This window comes from Zalophus californianus, chromosome 10 (genome assembly GCF_009762305.2).
Source record: "Zalophus californianus isolate mZalCal1 chromosome 10, mZalCal1.pri.v2, whole genome shotgun sequence".
Lineage (NCBI taxonomy): Eukaryota > Metazoa > Chordata > Mammalia > Carnivora > Otariidae > Zalophus > Zalophus californianus.
In genome coordinates, this window is record NC_045604.1 from 53955306 (window position 1) to 53974491 (window position 19186).

Genomic DNA, 19186 nt, shown 5'->3' on the forward strand with positions numbered 1-19186 from the left:
CAATCAGCAGGTTTCTAAAACAAAGGTAAGTGACAAAATATAGTGGGGAAAAGATACCATCTATGATTTAAAAAAAAATACCTAAAAACAAACAATAAAAAATATGCAGAACTATCTAACACAGAGAAGAATACCAGTTACACAGGAGGCCCTCAATAAATATGTAGGACAAAGGCTAAACATGTGGGACAAAAGCATAAAAGAATGCAATTTAAGCCAGAATGATGAAAACTACTTGGCTTCGCTAGAGAGATCCATGGACTCTAAGGAGAATCTAGAGACAAACCCAAATCTACATGGGAAATTAACATAAAATAAAGGTGGTGCTTGAATCAGTGAAGAAAGATGGATTATGTGATAAATGATGCTCAGATAATTAGGTAGCCATTTAGAGAAACAAAAAAAGCAAATGAAACTAGATTACTACCTCACCCTTTATATTAAAATAAATTCCCAAAGCAGAAGAAAATAAAAAATTAATTTTATCTTATGGGCAGGCCTTCCTTTCTAAACAAAATCCAATCCAAAAACCTAAAGAAAAAAAACTAAAAAGTTTACATTAAAATTAAGATGTTTAAAAATTCAACAACACCAAGAAACAAATAAGTCACCATAAACTAAGTAAAGGCATGATAAAACTTGGAAGATAAATTGGATTTGCATTAATTTATAACAGAAACCGAGGGAAGGAGGCAGTCAGGGAAGCAAGAAAAACAGCAGAAACACTGCCAAGAAAATGAATAAAATGAGCATAAGGTATAAGGGCAAGAGAGGAGAAACAAAAGTGTGCCTTGGGAAACAAGTAGAAAGTATTAGTCATTAATTGGTTCACTTTTGTTTTGATTGAGGCTCAGAAGCACATCTGCTCCTTGCTAGCATAACAAATGGTGATCCTGGTCTTTGGATGATGCAGCTGAGTAGGTACACATCCAGATAAGAATTGACAATATGTGGCCTCCATTATGCAAATGATTTGGCTAGACTTGGTGGGTGGGCATTGGTGGTATGGGCTCTGAGAAAATCAGCAGGGATTTCAGAGCTAAGACAGAGTGAACTCAGCAGACTTGGTGGGCATAATGTTCACATATCTCATTTGAGCCATATAGCCATACAGCTACAGCTAGCTTACTCATCAGAGCCTTGAGGGTTCGAGTGTGCAACTATGTAAAAGTGTTTTTCCATTCCCATGGTGTCAGTTCATGTAAATGGAGATGCCATCGCACAGAATGCCCTGGTGATTCACTCATTGCTGAATTTGCCACCCTCCATCGCTATCTACCAATCTATATGTCTTGACCTGTTTTAACATGTCAAAAACAGTCCCCTGTAAAAATGTCATTCATGAAAACAGTCCTTTACCTAGTTTTAGCATTTCCTTTACTTCCGGTTTATGTCTTAATGTAAATTTATAAAACACAGTTTATTTGATGGTAATTAAGATACCTGAGCTAAGATAAATATTACCAAGGTTTTAGATTCCTTTGTTTGCAACTGTCCCATCCCCTTCCAACACTTTCTCTAATTAGCTACCTTTCCAGAAAGCTATTGCCTACCTGTACCCTGACACTTAATATTTTCCTGCAAGATTCCTCTAAGGTCTCTATTTCCTAGGCTTTGGGACTATTTTGTATTATTGTTCAAATACCATAATTATATCTGTGTGCTTTTCTCCTTGCCAAATATAAAATTCTAAAGGGCTAATCCAATAAATCGGGTAAAGGCCCATTAAATACTCCTGAATTTTTCAACCTCTCTTTCTCAAGACCCAGTCAAACAGTGTTTCCTCATAGGCCAATCACATTGCTTGATAGCTTCATAGGTATTTAATGAGGCAGACAGGGTGAGGCAAGAGGCCATTTAGTAGGGCTATTTAATTTAGTTCATTGTTTTTGATGCTGGCTCTTTTCTGGTTTTTCTTTTTTCTTTCACATTTCTCACCAGTGGGGATCATCTGCCAGGCACCTCCAGCTTATCTTTGATGAACAGTGTTGGAATCAGTGATGTTCCAGGATGGATAAGTAGACTTACACGTCTTTTGTGAATAGATGGTAGTTGGATCCAAAATTATACAGTACACAATTGAGCACAGAAACAGTCATCTATCTTGATAGAGATGAGGTTTCAGGTTGAGGTTCTATAGCTGATACTGCTGTACTCTTCCCAGATCCCCTCTAATCTTTTCTCATGTTTCTATATACCCTCACCAGCTTCTATGTGCTTTTTCTTCTAGTGCCCTCATATGAAACCCCCCCACACCCCCAACACTCTCTTAGATACTAGAGCTGTTTTTCCTACAAGGGTAGGATGCCAAAGAAGTCTTGGAAAGATTACTCTGCCCATGTTAGCCAATGACTAACCAGTGCAGAAACATGAAAGCCCAGCTCTCTTGTGTAATTCATTCCCTGGAGTTTCCTTTGGGATCATACCCCCTATGTTTAGAAGCTATTCTCTAGGGCACTTTGTCTGAAATTTAACCTTTCTTGACTCCCTCCCCTCTCTCTATCCTATTTTCCCCAGTCTCTTACTGAGATCTGAGAATTCCGATCTAAGATAGCTTTTAACAAGACTAGAAGTAAGGGTAACCAGAAATGGAGAAGTTAAGTGCAGACAGCCATGCAAGAAAACAAACATTAAAAAAGGATATTGATGAGAGTTTGCTGTAAGCAAAGCTATACGGGGTTTAAAAGGTTAAAATGGTATTTAAGCTATACTGAATTTGTATTCAGTGAGTAGGTCACCCAATACACATGAAATGTGGTTTTCGTAGATTAGAACAAATCCATACTGGAATATGGAGAGATCTGTAGAAAATAGTCATTAGAAATTCATAGTTTACAATTAGGAAAACAGATTAATTTCTGGGGGAAAGTATTCCAATCCCATACTTGTTCTTATATTTTAGTCACAAATATGCATTAAATATCTACAATACATACAAAGCACTCTGCTAGGCACCTGGAAATGTTTGCAGTTAGTAAAACAGATAGAGCTTCGAGTTTAGTGAAGGAGACACACCAAAAACCAATCAAATGACCAAATGGATAAATACTGCTTGCAGTAAGTGCCTTGAATGATGTTAGCAAAGATTTATGAGAGCACATAATGAGAATCCAGACTTAGGCTGAGAGGTCATGGGTTGGCATACTCAAGGCAGGAGTGTGTAAGCTGAATCTGTAGTATCAGAAAAGTTAATTGGGCAATGGAGGTGAAAGAACATTCTACAACAACAGCTCAGCATATGCAAAGCCCTTGAGGCAGTAGGAAAACATTCTCCGATTTAGGAGAGATAACTAGTTTTTACCAGCTATTAAGAAAATCTTTCAAAAAGATTCAACTTTTGTTGTTCTTTTTTTTTAAAAGATTTATTTATATATTTTAGAGAGGGAGCAAGCATGGAAAGAGAGTGGGGGGAGGGGCAGAGGGAGAGAGAATCTTCAAGCAGACTCCCTGCTGAGGGTGGAGCCTGACACAGGGTTCCATCCCAAGACCCTAAATTCATGACCTGAGTTGAAACCAAGAGTCTGACGCTCAACCAATTGAGCTACTCAGGTGCCCCCTATCTTTAAGAATTCCAAATTCTTTGACTCAAAACTTCCCTAAAATACACAACAATCAACAATCTATCATCTGGAGTAATTCAGACATTAGGTTTGTGCAGGTCAGCCATTTAGATAAATAACCTTGAGCATTTATCTTTTAATTACAACTCAAACTATTTTTGCATTATTTAGAAACACTGTGATTAGAAATTCCTTTGAATGGAGCAGAAGTCCACCTCCTCTTGATCTCAGGGATGCTCTGAAATACTAGGTTGGTCTCTCAGCTCTGAAACCTTAAGGACTGGAAGAGCACCACAGTTAGTGTGGATCGCAGTGAAGATATGGGGAAAAAAACCTACTTCCAGCTCAACACATAACACTTGTTATGTGCTCAACATTTGAGAAAGAAAAGGAATAATTATGCTTTAAGATAAGGATATATAGCCAGTAGTTCATTTGGAAAGACTAAAAGTGGAGTGGCATTTAAAAAGAAGAAAACCCAGACTACCAATGCTGAATGGAGACATGCTACTGGACTGGGTAAAAACTTCTAAAGATGGAATTCCCATGGGTTAAGAGTTATGACTTGACTAGCCTAAAAATTAATGGTAAATTTCCCTCCAGATTTTTCTCCATCAGAAGACTCACTTGTTGTGACTAAATTTCTTACTCCCCATTTCAGTTTTAATAAATAAATTTCCCCTAACTGAAGATTAAGGTATACAAATGAAAAGGATTGGGAAAGGAAGGTAACGATCCTCAAGGATTCTTAATGAAACCCACAAAAATGAACTTAAAGTACTTCATGAAAGGAAACAAGATGTTCATTTCAGAATGGCCATGAAAGAATGCATTCCTTTCTAATTAGACAGTTATATACTTTGACCTACCCTTAACTCTTACTTCTTAGGAATACATGAAGAAATCTTCAGAAGTTTAATTAAAAGCCTTAAAGACTCACTAAAATAATCATATCAGCCCATAAAAATATTACTTCATTATATATTCTCTGGCTCAAGTGACTTACTACCAGCCTCATGTCACAGTTGGGTCAAAAGGTAGTTTCCACACTCTCCCAGCGGGAACATATTATAAACACATGTGATATTACACATGCTTGTACAACATAGTGCATTTACAAAACTATAAATCAAGTTTTCAATTCTATTCCAAAGATTGCTGTACCAACCAGCAATTTTTAATTTGGGCTAACTTCATTTCGGTTCTGAGCTAGTGAAGTTGTGTTAACTTCAAAACTCAGATATTGTTATATGATCCTCAGAAGACTTGAGTATCTTTAAAAGTACCTTTAGACATTTTGTCTTCAATGAATCCCATGAAATTTTTAGATATCTAGTTATTTTCTGTGGTAGCTACTATCTCATTGGTAATGAAATATAATTCATTAAAAAAAAAAACCTGCTCCATTACCTAATAAAAACCAAGCTTACACAGTTAAAAAACGACCTGGTATTTGCACTGGTTCAGTCTGCTGAATAATTAGGAGAATCATACAAAACATTAAATCGTGAAAAAGCTTTGTGTTACATACTGCTATTGCCACATTTGGTTTTACAAAAATTCTACAGCTGCTCTTCATTAACACATTCAAACACTCAATGACTAACAATGTCACTGGTAGACATAAATTAATAACAGTTTTAGTCACTGAATCTTAAAACTGGCTAATGTACATTCTGAAACCCATTTGAAACCAGAGAAGTTTATTTAATTTTACCACAGGGATAGTATTTTCAAGTCCTTGGTAAGGTCAATGCTGCACCTTGTTTTCATCATGACATTTAATCTTAATAGAAGAGAAACTAAATGACCTGATTTTGAGCTCAGCATCCTGGTAGCAGATTATGGTTTGCCCAGAAATTATTTTTTTCCTAGGCTGAAGAATGTCAAACATATATTTTAGAGAAGGCATCAGTTATCTACATTATAATCCTACAAAACCAGTTCAAAATTTCAAAGCATTGTGAAAATACTTATTTGTATTTTAAAAGTCATTTGAAATAACTTTCACTAATTTGAGATATCCATACCTTATAATAAACACATACAGACACATACACACACACACATGTATGAACAAAACCAAGTTGACATAGTCTGTCCCAGACCTAGAAGTTAATTCTCATTGAAAATAAAATCCTCTTTTCAAGAGGGCACACACTGCATGGAGCACTGGGTGTTATACGCAAACAATGAATCGTGGAACACTACATCAAAACCTAATGATGTAATGTATGGTGATTAACATAACATAATAAAAAAAAACCCTCTTTTTACTATGTTCTTTGCCCCAATTTTATTGTGATCTAAGGTAAAGCAAGAGTGTTACATGATTCAACAGAAAATTCAAAGTCAAAAGCATTGAATTTTATTCTGATTCCATAATTAATTCATTTATTGTTAAACATTCAGAGTTTGGGGGTTTGGGGATTTTTTTTTCTTTTACATTGGAAATAAACTTAGAAAAATTCAGCACCACTATAACTTTAGTGCTTTGCTTTATCTATGCAGACTGTATAGCAAAGTAAAAAGAATCACAACTGTCAACTCTAAGTCATTGACACTAATAGTGAATGAACATATATAATTAGCATCTACTTAAAATCCTACCTCCATTGCTTTATTTATTACACCCTCCTCTCAACAATGTGTTTCAGTCAGAACATCTAATAAGTAGCAAAATTGACCTAGTTTCATCTCTTCTATTCATTTTGCACTTTACTTTCTAGGGTTTTCATGATCAAGGATACAATTCTAAAAGTGTCCAAACCAGGAAGAGAAAAGCAAAGATTCTAAAAGCTTTTCAACAGAAACAATTCAAAAGAGTTAGCTCTTGATTATCTACTTTGTGGTAGGCATTGTTCTCTTGCATTTCTTTCCTTTTTTAAGTGACTGGGAAAATTCTGATGGAAGAGAAGACTGACAAATAGTCAATAAGAATCAAAGATGATTTCAGACTTTTACTTACTCATATTAAAGCATCCTTATTTTACAACTTGTAGACATTAAAGTGTCAATGGATCCTCCACTAATTCCCGAGGTCTAAAAAAATATTCTGAAAGGTAATCATTATAATAAAAGCAAGTGTCACCTGCACATTACTAACTCATTTATAAGTGGAAGGGAATAACTCTTCTTGTTTATTTAAAAATTCCTTCAAATACATAGTAACTGAGCATCATTTAGGTCATGTTGTGGAAAAGTATAAGGTGGGAGTAGGAGTAGAGAGATCTAAGGTGAAGAGAGGCAGGACTCAGAGGTCACCTACAAATCTGTGAAAGATCCAGGGATGCCTTGATGAGAATGGTCCAAAGGGGAAGTAGAGAGCCACATCAAGTAGAAAGATGTTCTAGAAGTAAAATTGAGAGGACCTGACCAACTGATATCATGGGGTGAAGGAAGAGGCAGAGTTAGACGATTCCAGAGTTTCCAACTGAACTAATGGAAATAAGGGGGTTAGTAACAGGGAAAGACAATGCAAGAAGAACAGGACATTTTAGGTTTCATTGGGGTGGTGTGATGCAGAGAAAAAGAGATAATAAATTCTAAATTAGACCTTAAGTATATCTGCAGGAGGAAGACAATGGAAGAGACTTCTAGGAAGCAGTTAAAAGAAATGTGAATCTCTAGTTCAGGAGAAGTCCAGGGTAAGGTTAAGACACGTTTTAGGGCATACTGGTTAGAGCCGAAGAGCGAATTGTTGGAAAGACTCTGAGCAAGAGTGAAGGGCAAGAAGAGAATAGAACCTGGAATTCTGATAAACAACAATGAAGAGATAGAAGAAGAGATCAAAAGAGTAGTAGACAGGAAGAGAATAAGATGAAACAGAATCTATCTTGAAATTGAAGGATGACAGACTTTCAAGAAAGAAGAAGTGGTCAGTAACGTTAAATACCACAGCAAGATTCAAAGAATGAGGACAGCAGAGAAGCCACTGGATTTGGGAAATAGGACTTTTTTCACTAGTGACCTTTGAGAAGGTCAGATCAGAAGGAGCAGAAGTCAAATTTAGTGAGTAATAATGTAATGTAAAAAAGTAGAGATGGCAAATAAGTCCTATATAATAAATTGGGTAGGAAAGAAAATAAAATGTGGTAAAGTGAAGGAGAAAGTTGGGTGGTGTAGGGTTTTTTAGAAAGGGGAGATAACAAACATGTCTGTAGGTTGAGTGTTTGAAACTTATGCAGAGAGAGAGAGAGAGAGAGAGAAAGAAGTGGAGATGCAAAGAAGCTGATTGATGAGACAAAATCCCTGAGGATGGGAGAGGAAATGGGACCAAAAATATAAGTGGAAGAATTAACCTAGCAATTCAGAAGTATTTCCTCCACTTCGATAAGAGGAAAATGTGGGTAAAAAGATAGGTATGATATAAGAACATTTTTACTTGATAGTTTCTTTTCACGATGAAGCAGGAACCTGGGTCATTAGCTGAGGCTCTGAGCAGAGTGAAGAAGTTTAGTGTATTTTCTGTGGGGTGCAGGGACAGAAGCTGTTGGGCACAAAACAAGGAACCATTGAGCAAGGTAGACTGAGATTAGAGATGATATATCTGTAATGAAATGAATCATGCACTTTTTCTTCAGGAGGTTACTGCAAACATAAATCAGAACCAGAATAATCACAACATTAAGTCACAAACTGGATGTTTTCACTTAGCAGCATAATGGGGAGATGATAAAAGCTATGGGATGTGGAAATGATGTACTTGGGAGGAAAGTGAAGGCAGTAAGGGACATGGGGAAATTAATGTAATAAGTCAGATCAAGGGAGCTAGAATTCAAATTTATTTCAATGATGAGTTTTACTGAGCATGAGGGAAAGAAATATAGAAGGATAAGAGGTTGTGGTCAAAAGGGAAATTTCAGAATTCAAGAATTCAAAGGTCATACTCTTCCAGGTGCTGACCCAATCCAAGGCATATCCAAATAAGTGTGTTGCTGAGTAGAGAGGAAGGGATAATTGGAGAAGAAAGATAAAGTAACTATGAGGATGTTAGATAAACCATCAGGATAAAGAATAGGATGAGATGTTGAAGACCAACTGTGGGCCAGTTATTAAATTCTGCATCAGTTCTAGGGAGTAACCTTCTGTTGGACAAATGACTACAAAGAGAGTGACAAAAGGGGGAAAATGCAATTGCAATTATTAATATGTTACTTAAAATCAAACAGGGTATGAAAGTGCTGTGGCATGAATCCAGTGAGAAAGAATGGAGTAGAGTTAGATGGTATAACTTTATGTGGAACAGAGGCTCTTGAGCCAAGGGCACAATCAGGAAGAATTTGTAGGTAAGCAATAAAGCAGACCCAACCTCCCAGGCTCAAGAGAAGGGACTACAAGAGAATCAGTGTTTCTACCTAAGGAGGTTTCAAAGGAAGTGGTGTCACTAAGAAAAGAGGGAATAAAGAATCCAGATAAAAGGTGGGAAAGGAGGAAATTTAAGTATAGGTGTTACTGAAGGGATAAAAACAGACTTATTGAGAGCTTGGTGCCTGCACATAAAATGAAAACATAATACAAAACAGCCTTCCCACATAATTTAAGCAGAGGACTAGAAGATAAAAAAATACATTGTCTGCTTCTTAAAATTATGTCATCTTCAAAGTCTAGAGCATTATAAGTACTCCAAAAGTATTTCATAAATGAATGAATAAGTAATTGAAATATTGTGTCCATCCATGATAAACATGAGGCTTGGGGTCATTTGCCTACTACTGATTTGTACTGAGCCAACTGCACCCTCTTGTTCTATTGCCCTTGACTCAAGGATACAGCCTATGACTACAGATATAAATAAAGTTATATAAGGGGCTTATGTACATTGCTTAGGTCTTTTCTTGAGCCAGCCTAGCTTTATAAAAATAGACATGTGTTTATTTCTAAAATTCCATGGTTTGGGGGGTGCCTGGGTGGCTCAGTCAGTTAAGCATCTGCCTTCAGCTCAGGTCATGATCTTGGGGTCCTGGGATTTAGCCCTGCATCAGGCTCCCTGCTCAGTGGGGAGCCTGCTTCTCCCCCTACTTCTGTCCCTCCTCCCAGCTCGTGCTCTCCCTCTCTCAAATAAATAAATAAAATCTTTAAAAAAATAAAATGAAATAAAATTCCATGGTTTTTGAAATATGTTCTAGAAGAGGTAAAATCATTGGAGGTAATTTAGGAACAAACCATCATAAAAGCCAAGACAAGACTAAGGAGATATAATTTCATGCTCCATGCTCTACTATCTCGTTTCAACAGAGCACTATTGCTTTTATCTATTTTATATTTGGTATTTCTACATTAAGATTTACTCTTTCTTTTCTTTTTTTCTTTTCTTCTCTCTTTCATTTGAAGGTTGTGTTGTGGAGGAATATTATTTCTCTGGAAAGTATACAGATTTTCAGACCTAACTAAAGTCCAAGGCTCACCAAGGGCCTAGTGCCTGTAAACTCCCTGATTTGAAGGAGTACTCTGGCAGTATGGGTAAGCAACTATGTCCTTACAGAGCATGCAGCCCAGATTCAAATCAGATCAAAGCCTGATAGTAGATTTCAGTGGATCCAGGTTGCAAGTTCCACAGGGTCTGAAAGAAGCAAATTTCTCTGGAGAACGATGACATTATCCTAGGTCTCAAATACTGTTTCAAACACCTAAATTTTTCAAATACGAAATCTAGTAGATAATAAGAATCATACATATAGGGAGGCAAGGTAACATAGGTGAGAACCAGCAGAAACAACAGATAGATAAATAGACCTATAAGAGCTCCAAATACTATGGTTATCAGGAACAACTTTAGAATAATTCTACTTGGGGCGCCTGGGTGGCTCAGTTGGTTAAACGACTGCCTTCAGCTCAGGTCATGATCCTGGAGTCCCGGGATCGAGTCCCGCATCAGGCTCCTTGCTCAGCAGGGAGTGTGCTTCTTCCTCTGACCCTACCCCCTCTTGTGCTCTCTCTCTCTCTCTCAAATAAATAAAATAAAAATCTTTAAAGAAAAAAAAGAATAATTCTATTTGTTATTTTCAGGGAGATAAAAGATAATATGGAGATTTCAGCAGGGACTGGGAATTGCCTTTTTTAAAGTAGCAAATTTGAAAAGAGCTATATAAAATCCTAGAACATTGAGGACAACCAGAAAACTGGACTCACCCTCTTCCCTGAAAAAGTAAATCTCCTTCATGGTATCAGAGAGCTAATAAGGCAGTAAAGAATTATGGGGGAAGAGATGTATAGATGGACACTTGATTTACACCAAGTGTGGGAAAATATACTATTTTCAATAAATACTGTTGGAGCAACTAAACATCTATATGAAAAATGTGACACTTGACCCTACGTCACACTGTATAGAAAAAAATCAATTCCATATATATTCATGACTTTGGGGTAAAGAAGAATTACTACTGAGGTGACTAAAAGCACTAATCATAAAGAAAAAGAATACTAGCAGCAAACAACATGGAGAGAAGGAAAAGTTGAAGACAAAGAGAAAAAGAAAGTTGGTGGTATAAGTTCCCTGAAGAGTCAGCAATATAATAGAATGAGGAACAAAGGTGGAGATGCTGCCGACACATATTTTATTCAATTGTATTTGCTTGACTACTACACCAAGTGTTCATTACCCTCATAAGTATTTTAAGTAGAAAAAAATGGTGAATTTAAAAGTTTATGATGATTACATTCCTATTACCAAAAGTTTTATTTTATGGAAACCTTAACATTAGCATTCAAATGAATAAAAATAGAAAGAAAACACCCAAATAAAGCAATTTTGTCAATATCATAGCATTATTAAAGGAGACCAGACCAAGAAATAACTTCACTGAATGATCCACAAAATTGTTTTGCAGTTTCACAGTTCACAGATTGTTTTTCAGTGGATATATCTAGACTTCTAATGCTGAGTTTCACTTTCAAATGTCAAAGGCACCCTTCAGGAAATACACATGCTCAGCCCATTACCTTTGCTTATAAAAAAAATCTACTGCCTTTTCAGTTAACACTGACAGATGAAAGGACATTCTCTGATCTTTTGGCCAAGAACCAGTCATATAAAACCTCCCATGGGCTCTAATTTAGTAATATGAAATGTACAGTACTAGTCACAAGTTTTTTATGACTCAGAATTTGCAAAGAATTTGACCAGGTGTCCTTTCCTAGTTTTGGTGTTATCGAGCCTGGGGAAACTAATATCATAATGATCTATAAAAACGCCTCAGACCTCTGTCTCTGTCTCTTTCTTAAAGTGAGTATCTTTGCATTTCTGTCTCCACCAAGGGAATCTGGGATAAAAATCATATGATAGTGTTTATGATACACCCAGTTCTGTTCTGCAGCTTGTACAGACTCTAATTTGTTCACTAAAGTGCTTTATTATGACTTACCTTACTACTTTCCTCCAGGGAGCAATGCACAGACTATAGTATCAAAAGCTTTTGTACTAAAGCATGTAAGAGGGTCACCCTTGGCATTGTCTGTCATGTTGAAGAACTTCCCTTTGAGCAATATCTTTCTACCACATCAACACCCATATCCCAGGCCCTCTCTGCCCAGCAGCCAAGTAATCATATACTATGATACTGTATATGCTACCCTAAAACACAGGGACATCCAAAGGCACAGTATACCAGAAAAGAGAGTGAGAACTCCCATCCACCAGTCAGTCATCACCCTCAAGGTCTTTATTTCTAGATTTCACTGTCATTTTGGAAATCATGCACCTGAAAGTCACTTGATCTTGTATCAACTTCTGGTAAAATGAGTGACTTCCCTGCATATATTTTATGACTAAAATTTCTCCATCTGCATGAATCGTTCTAAAACAATTTGGTTAAAAATCACAAAATAGCTGAAAATAAAAATCTTTCCCATCACTGCTTTTAAACTATATGTAATATATAATTAATATTATTAATTTCTGCATTATGTTAAAATATTATGTTATTATCTATTATTAATAGATATATAATTTTATATATATAACTTCTATGTATCATGAGACCATTTTATAATTATTTTATGCTATAATTCATTTTAAGTCTTTTCTTCCAGAAGTATTTGGTTTGGGCATCATTTTTGTTACACTTGTTTACAAATGTTTATTTCTATTTTAGTATTTTTATTTATTTCTCAAATCTATTAAAATTATTTTAAAGTCATTGGTTAATATTTTTAGGAGTTATAAAATAATATTTCTCTAAGTAAATTACCCAAAATGAATTGGTAAGTCTTTAAAGTGCCTACCCACTTTCTCATATGCCATTAATTTTTAAACAATCTAGAGTAATGTTAAGCTTTTAAAAATACACTTTAAAAGCTATTTTGTCCACTTTCTATGATATTTAACTATGTTTTCCTAATTTTTTTAACATAAGGAATTGTGACAAATCATTCTTTACAAAGAAAAGTAAAACTTTCAAAAAGAACAAATGAATGGGCTTTTTTCTTCTTTTTGTCAAATATTTTTGAAAAGAGCATCATGGTTTAGAATGTTGTTTTGAAAATAGACTAAGAAATAAAGAAATCAGAAATACTTTCTAGATATTTTAAAATTAATTTAGTTTTCACAGACTTTGTTGTACCATTAACCCTAAATCCTCAATACATGCATAGTGCTATCCCCTTTTGTGAACAAATGATTTTTATAATGAAATGGGAAGCATCACTGGGTGCAAAGCTGCAGAGATTAGAAATATCCATTTTTTGACCAATATCCTAATTTTAACAATTGTTTCCAACAAGTTGATTTTTAAAACCATCTACCTTCGACTTCCCCATATTTATACTCTCATTTTAAATTTCAAATACTCAAGTTACATTCCAAACCTCAAAGTGTTAGAAAACTTTTTCTCACATTATTCTTATTGTCTAGGTGTTTATCGCATAAAAAGGGCTTCATTGTCATCTGGTCACAAAGACAATACCAGTGATAATCTCATCAGAAAATCTGGTGTTAACCATCCCTGAAACTTGAATGTCTGTTTCCCTAGAATATTAGGTCTTTCTGAACATCAGTTGGCTGCATTCTCCTACTGCTCTAGACTTTTAAAAGAGATTTTCACGGGAGTCTGCTAAAGATAGCCTTTCTTCCTGTCCACCTGCTGTACAGCAACCCCTCCGAGATTCTACCTTGTAGCATAAAGTCTAATTAAGAGATAGATGCATGTAACTGGAGACACTAGGCACAGATGAGCCCTGCCCTGTTGGAGGCAGCATCCTCCTGGGTGCACCGGTAAGGCTAAGCTTTAAGAGTTCTCTGCTTTTGTTGGTGAAACTCATGCACTCAGAGAAAAGTCTCTACCTGGCCCAGGCCCATCTCCATAGTTCCAGAAAACTCACTGTCCTCTAGATAAGTAGGCAACCACTCTGGACTGCCTTCATCACCAGAACCACCCACAGTAATTCTGAAAATGACTGTTATTGGTGTCTATGTTTTGGGAATACCCTTGTTCCCAGAATCATGGTGCTTGTTAGCACTGGTGGCTGCCTCCTCCTTGTTCTACTATCAAGAAGCCAGAGAGTTTATCAGCTTTGGAAAGGAAAGTTCAGTCCAGAAGCCAGGCCATTCAGGATTTTCCCAGTAGATACTATAATGACACTTCTGGGATTTATGTTGCTCAGGCCTGGAATGTCAAGAAGCATGAGAGGGCAAGATGACAAAGTTAAGAGAGCTAGCTTGGCAGTCAGACTGTTAGTTCTACCCTGTAAAATATCCTTTTGCTTCCCATGCACTTGTCCCTCAATCTATGATTCTATTCCCCTTCCTCCCTGATCTAGGACCTGGTTCCATCATTTATGATCCCACACCACTGTGTGTGGATGGCGTGGGATCATAAATGGAATGGAATCCCCCCAAAGCAGGCAAATATTCATGTGCCAGTCATTTATGTGAAAGTTTGAAAGGGGAGTGGAGAAGTGAGACAGGGAAGGGAAGGCAGCCAGTGAAGATACCTGCTTTTTTCTGGAGGGGACTGGAGATCAATTCTGTGGGGAAACCCTGTGAAACATCATGAAACATGTGCCTCAGAGGAATCGGAACAGTGTGTCAAGGAAGAAGCCGAGGAATTTATGCATCAAATCCCCTCAGCCATTGATTGAGGCCTTCCCTGGGGTGTTACGGGCATTCTGACACTTGTGACCTGTCATGAACTTGGGCAGAAGATCCTTCCCTAGGCAACCTTCTGGCCAAGAGATTCAGATCTTGGGCAGGAGCACACTCTGTGTGGATGCAGGGTGGGTCAATGTCTGCCTCTCCCCACCTTTCTCTTTGATAAAGGAAGAAAAAAAGAAAGAGGGGGGAGAAGAATGAAAGAAAGTTTACCAAAAAAGAAAAAAATAAAGGGGGAGGGAAGGAGAAGAAAATTTGATTTCACCATTTACTTAGCATTTATTATGTGTAAGGTACTTCATCCACTTCTCACAGCATTCCTATGACATGAGCATTTTATTATTCCCATTTTACGAGGAACACACTGAATTGAAAGAGGTTAAATGAAATCCTCCCGAATCATACAACTGGCAGGTTAGGGAGTTGGGATTCAAATTCAGGTTTTCCTTTCCTGCTCAAAATTCTTAGTAGTTTACTGTTACTTAGATATAGTCTCTCCATGATCTGATGATATAATTTGATGGAATATGAAGACTCCTGGCCCAGGAGTCAGAAGAACAGAGCCCCAGTCCTGATCTGCCAGTCCCTGCCCCACTGGGATCACACTCTAGTCACTTTCTCTTTCCGAAGTTTCATTTTCCTTGTCAGTAAATCAAGGAGCTAGACTAAATGATGGTTAAGACATCTGCCAGGTTTAACAGTTTAGGATTCTTTCCACTGATTACCATCTGTTAGTCTTCTATCCCAATTATATTCCAACTAACCTGGAAAAATCTTCATTCTCCTAAAACCTCATGCTGTACCAATAATACTGCTCTCCCCCAGAGATTGTCCCTACCTAAATCTTCCATATCTTCCAAATGGTTTATCTTCCAGAAAGGCATATTTTTCACTCTAGCTAGAAACAAGATCTCATTCTCTGAAGTCTTACTGTATTTTATTTATATTTTCCTAATAAGGCCAAATTCTGTATCTTGTCTGTCTGTATAAGGTCTGTCTGACCTTATACATCATTATGAATCGTCATGTAGAGCATAGACTCTGGAGCCAGATTGTCTGGGCTATCCTCCCAGCTCCTCCACTTTCCAGCTATAGGAACTTGGGCAAATTATTTCTGTGCTTCAGTTTCCTCCTCTGCGATATGGGGATAATCATTTTAAACTATGTTAGTGGGGTTTATAAGTTTAAAAGAGTTAATATAGGTAAAGTGTTTACAGCAGTTCCTGGCACATAATAACCACTATGCATGCATTTGCTGTTATTATTAAAAATTATTAACTGTTTTGATTTGTTTTTTGGTAGTACTTTGAGTATGCATATTCTCTCTCTTGCAATCTTGTAGTTTTTTGAGCATAGGGATTTGTCTGTCTTCTTTCTCTTTATATCTTTTAAGAGAGTGTCTCATATGTAGTAAGGACTCAATAAATATTTGATTGTGTGTTTATGTGTGTGTGCTATGTATCATTATTATGTTTGTACCTGTCATTATCTTTCTTTGCTGCTTCCCTTATTTGTTTTTTTTGTTTTGTTTGCTTGTTTTCCTTCTGCAGAAGTCCTACAGCAGAAAGTGTCTTATTATCTCCTGTTTTGCTTTCATCTGCTGACAATGTTTCTATAAGGTCCTTGGGAATTTTTCCTTTGTGGGTTCATCATTTCCTACCAAAATATACAACATGTATTAAATGCTTAGGAATTTGGAAATATGGACAAATAATATATAATTAATAAATATAGACATTGGTACTTCTCTTCTCTCTCCACCCCACCACCAAGTATGAGATCCTAAAATTAAAACCACTTTCAATTATATTTTCTACCCTCAACTCTAATAAAGAATAGACTTTTGGGCACCTGGGTGGCCCAGATGGTTAAGCGTCTGCCTTCGGCTCAGGCCATGATCCCAGGGTCCTGGGATCGAGTCCCGCATCGGGCTCCCTGCTCCTTGGGAGCCTGCTTCTCCCTCTGCTTCTCTCTCTCTCTCTCTCTCCCTCTGTCTCTCATGAATAAATAAATAAAATCTTAAAATATATATATATATAAATAAATAAATAAAATCTTTAAAAAAAAAAGAATAGACCTTCTTAGGTGTTCATTCAAAATAGAACTAAATCTCCATTATTCTTTTCTGCAAAACTTTCAAATACCTACCTGACAGAATGTGTTCCTCTGTGGGTAGAAACTCAGAAGATCTGGGCCACTAGATAGAACCCTGAGTGTTATCTTCAAAACAGTCTAGAATATCAATTGATGATTCTTCAAATCAACATGAATTAGTTTCTTTACAGATAAGATAAACATAAGTTTTCTAGGTATTGGTGATACCTTCCCATCATTGGAGGGTACTTTTCAAATTTCCCTTTATTGTTTTTAGCCAGTTTGATTGATTAAATCTGCAATGCTGGCTAAACAGAATGTCTTGGTCAGAATGAAGGGAATGAGATGAGTTTGTATGAGAGTCAACAAGTTTAACCAATGTCTCATTTTCTTATAAACCCATGGCTTTAAAGTCATTGACAGGGCAATGTACTGGTTACCATGGACAATCATAGTCATATTATTAATAAACTATAATTTCCTTGAAGATAAAGTACCTTATTCATCTCTAAAAACCCTAATCCCTAGCACAGATCTAGTAGATACCATAGGTTGTCTATCCAGATCCCTCCTCCCCTTCTCCCTTGCCCAGAGACACCCGGTTGTGTTTAGGTATTAGAATGCCATCTGCTTTCAAGGACATTGAGCAGACTCTCTCCAGCCCTGAGGGAGAGAGGTGAATTTTTATCAATCTCCATAAGCCAATAGTAATACTCTCAATTCCTTTGTCAATGATAAATTAGGAATGAGCATGTGACACAATTCTGGCTTATGAGAACTGAGGGGAAACCTCTTAGGGACCTTTTGGGAGCACTGACTTTGTTCTTAAAAGGGAACCAAAGAGAGGTGCCCGGGTGGCTCAGATGGTTGAGTATCTACTTTTGGCTTAGGTCATGATCTCAGGGTCCTGGGATTGAGCCCCTTGTCAGGCTCCCAGCTCAGTGGGGAGTCTGCTTCTCCCTCTCCCTCTGCCTCTCCCCCTGCTCATGCTCTCTCTCTCTCTCTCTATATATATATATATATATATATCTGTCTCAAATGAATAAATAACATCTTTAAAAAAAAAAAGGAACCAAAGAGAGCTACTCTACAACCCAGCAATTGCAGGATAGAAACATAGTGATTCAAAGGGCACATGCACCCCAATGTTTATAGCAGCAATTTCCACAATAGCCAAACTATGGAAAGAGCCCAGATATCCATTGACAGATGAATGGATACAGAAGATGTGAATTTATATATATATATATATATGTATGTGTGTATATATATATATATATAGTATTATTATTCAGCCATCAAAAAGAATGAAATCTTGCCTTTGCAATGACATGGATGGAGTTAGAGGGCATTATGCTAAGTGAAATAAGTCAGTCAGAGAATGACAAATACCATATGATTTCACTCATATGTGGAATTTAAGAAACAAAACAGAGGAAAATAGGGGAAGGGAAGGAAAAATAAAATAAGATGAAAATTGAGAGGGAGGCAAACCATGAGATGTTGAACTCTAGGAAACAAACAGAGTTGCTGGAGGAGAGGTGGATGGGGGAAGGGATAATTGGGTGATAAGCATTAAGGAGGGCACTTGATGTAATGAGCACTGGGTGTTATATGCACCTGACGAATCACTAAATTCTACCTCTAAAACCAATTTTTTTAAATTAAAGTTAAAATTAAATGAATAAATAAAAAAGAACCAAAGACAGAGACATTCTCTTTTCAGCCTATCAACACTGCAAACTGCATTTGATGCCTACTGTAGCTGCCATCTTGCATCTTAAAAAGAATCAACCTGAGACCATAAGGAAAACTCTGAGGATGGCAGAACTGAAAGTGAATAAATCTAGCTCCCTGATGACACCTTTGAGCCATTAACTTAACCAACCTTGAAACTCCCCTCCTTCTAGACTTCGTATAAGAAACTTTTGAGCTAATTTTTCTGTTACTTGCAACTAAAACATCCTAATTAATAGAATTGTGGTATTGTATTATTAACTACCTAAATAACTTTTATTATTATTAATATTAACATTAATAATACCTAATAATAACAAAAATAGTAATAATTTACAACCTATATTTTACACTGTGGAAAACAATGTAAAATGTACCCTTATATAAATTATTTCATTTAATACCAATAATTGATTTAGAGAGTTTGCATTACTCTCATTTTACATATAAGCAAACTGAGGCCTAAAAAGGATTAGTAACTTCTTAGTAAGTGACAGAGCCCAGATTTTGAACCTAAGTCCATCTGATTGGATTCTACTATTTTTCAACAAACTTACATTAACCCTCCCAATTAGTTTGTCTTCATAATTACATTCTGAGCAGTTTAGGATTATCATCCCCACTTGAATGAATGAGGGACCCAATAGATTATGTGATTTGCTAAGGGCTACAGAAGAAATGATTAATTCAAATATTTGAGTTTATA